General features: G+C 42.3%; 1 protein-coding gene and 1 long non-coding RNA gene across 3 annotated transcripts in view; one reads left to right on the top strand and one right to left on the bottom strand.

The window, feature by feature from the left end:
- The window catches only part of LOC109632810 (uncharacterized), an 82,621-nt gene that overhangs the window by 8,047 nt on the left and 69,849 nt on the right, over positions 1–4,725 (bottom strand). The window contains exon 2 of the long non-coding RNA XR_002202959.2: positions 1,887–1,998. This is a non-coding gene — a long non-coding RNA (uncharacterized lncRNA). The remainder of the gene's footprint in view (positions 1–1,886; positions 1,999–4,725) is intronic.
- LOC109632809 (chemokine-like protein TAFA-2) overlaps positions 1,024–4,725 on the top strand; it is a 51,433-nt gene continuing 47,731 nt past the window's right edge. For both annotated transcript variants that reach the window (XM_020092265.2, XM_020092264.2), the window contains exon 1: positions 1,024–1,163. The gene's annotated coding sequence lies outside the window, so the exon portion shown is untranslated. The remainder of the gene's footprint in view (positions 1,164–4,725) is intronic.

Genomic DNA, 4,725 nt, shown 5'->3' with positions numbered 1-4,725 from the left:
CTGAATCTTCTTATTGTGGATAATATACTCAATTCTTTTCTGTCCAGTATTTCTCAATGTGTCAATACACTGAGATGTGAAATACACAAACTGATCATATGGGGGCACTAGCACACAACTTTTAAGAGAGGGGAGCGTCTCTGTGGATAGTCGCCTCAGTTCAACAGTTCAAGCTCCACACCTTTTCAGTGACATGGTCATTGAGAGAGGAAACTGTGTCTCACTTCATTTGGTTTTCAGAAGGTTGAACTAACTGTGTAACTTCTACCATTCTGTGGTGTTATTGAAATGTCTATTAATTAATCTGAGTTATCACTGAATATCCATCATTTATGTGTCCTACCTCACCAAAGGCACAACAGCGGCTCAAATATACTTTTGTTTTAAATTCTCAATCTAGTATTTCTGATAAATATATAAAAAGTATAAATGTATGTTTAGTGAATTATTAAATGTACAAATGAACCTGTCAATATAATGAGGATCAAACAGTTCCGCATAATAAGAACGACCCATGATCACATTGAGGTTCATGTGGATACAATGGAAACACCCTCTTTTTTACGCACTATGACATTCACATCCAACAGGTTCAATGTAGGGAACCAGATTCGTGACAGTAATCAGATTACAGCAGTAACGTTGTTGGAGAGGGAAGCGGCGGCGGCGCAGCGTGCGCTCCGGAGTCTCCATAAAAAGTTGTTGCGCGCAGAGCACAGCTGTCAGACTGAGGAGAGACGCTGCGCAGGGAAGAGCTGAGGAGACTGAGGAGGACCCAACACACTCTCATGTGTTATATTCACACATATATGTTTATTGAATCAGTGTGAGGGTGCTCTGAGCCTTTGGGTGCGTGTCGCCCGCTCAAAGACGCACGGACAGGACGCATCCAACGCTCTTTATCCGCCTGAGTGTTCCGGGCTTGTGGACATACTGGAGTAAAACACTGGTTCGGACGCACTGGGAATCTGCGGCGGATGAGATGTTGGGACAAGATTCATGCTGAGAGATTCTGCTGCTTCATTTTCATCCAGCAACAGACAAGTGAACGCCTGAACGCAAATGTTTCCACATCACAGACTCAGCCCTGGATTGTAGCAGCGGCCCCACCGATGGTTTGAACAAGGGCGTTAAGGTGCGGGAAGGGAGTGGGACAATTACAGGTAAGAGACATTCAACCGACCCCCGACCCCTTTTTCCTGCCCTGAGACTTGGCTCGCTTTGAGACCAGCACCAATATCCAATCAACACTGAGGCAGTCACCACAAAACCCAGTGCATTTATTCAAAGTGTCACATCGTCCTCCAGGGACCATGACATAACATTTCTATGTTAACATTATTAAAATAATAATAACATTTAATCCACGTGGTAATAAATACATTTACTTTCCTCTTTTCCACCATTAGACACTGAGGAAAAGCTGCATCTGTCTTTCTTGAAGTAATAATGCAGTGATGCCTCATATTTGCCTCCAGCATAGTAATTTATTTATTTAATTTTAGAATTGCATATTGTATTTCAATTACTTTATTCGATTTTTTACGCTGTATTGTATATTATATTTTATTTCATTTTATTTTACCGCAGTATCTGAGCTGAAAATGATGGGAGTGAACATCAGTCGTTAAAATCATTGAACTTAACCAGATCAGTGTGTTATATTGGGTCAGCAGATGTTAACAGCCTCTATATTGGAATGAAATCACTCTGGACCCACATCTTCACTATAACATCTGTCTTCATTCCAAACCCAACAATGACCACAGCTCACACGTCCCTGTGTGTTGGTGTCACTAGCGGCAGCACCACGTTCTGTTGCTGCTCTCAGGACTCGAGTCATTCCCATGATTCCACCTCCTGCTCTCAGACTAACGTGAGCTCACCTGAAGCAAACAGTCGAGCATCATGCGACTCCTCTGATGACGTAATCCGGCGAAACACCCCCGGGGGCAGCGAGGGGCTTGAGACGGAGCTGATCCGGACTCCTGCACATCCCTGCAACATACATACATGCAGGGCTTTTAAAAGGGAGCATGAAGGAATGGGACACGCTGACAGTTTCATGTCTGGCACACAGAGATGACAGAGTGGGTGGAGGGAGAGCGTGGATCGAGATGTGTCAGTGCAGCATTGGTGTCCAAACTCATTTTTTATGTTTTTAAAGGTAAAATATACAGTTCGAGCTTCATTTCAAGGAAGAACACATTTTCTTAGTTAAAGGAAAACTCCAACGGTTGAGGAGAATCTGCAAATGTGTGAACCAACCCTGACACCATCAGGGTTAATCTTTCAAAGTCATCCCATAGAACACATTTGAGAAGGCTGCATGATAAATCAACTGGCCTTCATGAGTAAAACCACTGAACAGTACCTTGAAAGAGCAGCACTTAGCTCCATATCTTCTGCTTCCCTATTTCTTAATTTTACTAGCAGAGAAATCTTTCTAATATCTTCAAAAATCAGCTCAGCGTTAAACGAAGATGAAGCCATTTCTCCAACATCTCTGTTATTTGGAAGAGACTTGCAGCTACAAGCTTGAGCCGTTTTCAGACATGAACTCTGAAAAACGTTCGGCACAACTTCGGCCTTTTCAACAAAAGCTCACGACTTCCATCATCTTTCAAGTTGACATCTTTTCCTGCGTGTGGCTCCTCCTTTTCATCCATTTGTGTTCTTCCACTTTTGCATTTGTCACATGTTCAAAACGTCATCAGCACGTCCACTTGCCAACCATGAAATTTCCACCCTCTCCATGGATCACCCTCTCCATGGATCACCCTCTCCATGGATCACCCTCTCCATGGATCACCCTCTCCATGGATCACCCTCTTCGAATCATTTCAGGAAAATATCACTGCATGTGTGAAAAGCAGCTTTAGTTTGACGAAGCACAATTGGAAGAAGAATGATGAATGTTGATTCCTCACAATGATGATGTGCATACTGTCTTTTCTAAACCCAAAATGGAACTAAATGTCTAAATTCTTTACTCAAGTGTTTCCGTATATCTACGTAAACCTTTCAACGTGAATGGTATCATTTAAATATTACTTCATTTTAAGAGGAGATAATATTCAATAGTTTCAAAAATGTCAAAAGTAAAAACAAACATCTATCTATCTATCTATATATATAAATATATACTACAATGTGTAAAAGCTTTACCTCATCAATCATCTCTCAACACCCCAGATTTATGTTGTGACCCTCTAAAGGGCCCAGACCCTTATGTTGGTGACCACTGGACTAGACACTATAACTGTGTATTAAATAGTTCAGTCACATGGGTCATTTTCTGCATATGGAGTAGTTTGAGGTACTTTACCAGGTATTTTCTTCTCCATAAATCTCTCTTTAACTCATAATGGAGTATTTCTATTGCAGCCCTGCTCCTTTGACTTTAGAGAAGGAACTGAATACTTTTCTCCTCCAGTGTCTCTGCACAGAGCAGAGATGCAGCAAATCACACACTGACGTCATCTGGCAACTTCCAGCAACTTTCTCGCAGCCAATAGCTGCTTCCCTCAGAAAGAACTGGCAGCGCTGGCAGTCACCAATTAGCTGGAAGCATTAGCGGCAGCTCCTCCACCATGAACCATCAGGTCTAATGCTCCGGGCAGCCAAGCTCAGGTCAGGCCGCTCCCCCTCCAGCTGGGCATCCTGGTGCCGACTGTCTGGTCAGCGCCGGTGGATCTGCCAATGTCACCTTTTTTTGTATTTGAGCGGGTCACATGACCTTGCCATCATGCTGCCTTGCCGTTGATCCAGAGAGATGACACAGAGACTTCATGGTCCGCTGCTCCTCGCCAACCAGGCCGACTTAGTTCTGCCTCCGAACAGCTGCCACGTGCAACACACCAGCAGCGGGGGGTCTTTGAAGTAATCTTTTTCATGAAACTTCTTTTATTTTATTTCAGTTCTTTCAAAGCAGCAGCACACTAGGGACCTACATTAACAAATAGCTGCGTTAGAAAAAGTGTTTACAGTAAAACAGGGATGCACAACAAGACAGTCATTAAAATACATTTAGATTGAGTGACGCATTTTCAACAGATTAGAATCCTAACAGGACCAACAGTGACAGTCAGAGCGTTGTTTAAAGGGTCAAGACGTTTAATAAGGTCCTTGAACATAAAGTTAACATGTTTACTATGGTGTTGGGTGGAGAATAACCGACACTGAACCTTAAAGAAACAGCAGTCGACATTAGTTCAAATGCTCGTTGTTCAAACATTATATCATCGGAACACAAGACTTTTTATCCTTCTATTGTTTGATGTTGGTGCGACTTCCTTTGCGTTGGTTTGAGAGTCTGAAGTATCCAGAAAAATGCTTTCAAACCAGAAATAAGACTGTTTGTCTGGACCATGGTCTGAGGCGCGTTTCACACCCGTTACTTTTGTTCAGACTAAATTGAAAAGTGTAAAGGTCCGGACCAAACCAGGTAGGTGTGAAAGTGTACTAGACTGCCCTATCTGCAATAACATTAATTATTAACATGGATGCTGCTGAAGTATCTGTGCTGTACCTTGCACATGAAGTCCAAACATTTCTTTTTTGGCCACATTGTTCAGCCCGACATCTTTTGTACAAATATGACAGTGGTTTCTATCTTCTCATTTACTTCTCAAGTTAAATACTTCTTAAAAACCTGATTCATTTCGTTACCAGTGAGGACAGACAGTTTCTTTTGTTTCCATCCAAATCTAAGAGTATTTCTTT

Source organism: Paralichthys olivaceus, chromosome 23, assembly GCF_024713975.1.
Source record: "Paralichthys olivaceus isolate ysfri-2021 chromosome 23, ASM2471397v2, whole genome shotgun sequence".
In the NCBI taxonomy this organism is placed as follows: Eukaryota; Metazoa; Chordata; class Actinopteri; order Pleuronectiformes; family Paralichthyidae; genus Paralichthys; species Paralichthys olivaceus.
This window is presented reverse-complemented; position numbering and strand designations above follow the sequence as displayed.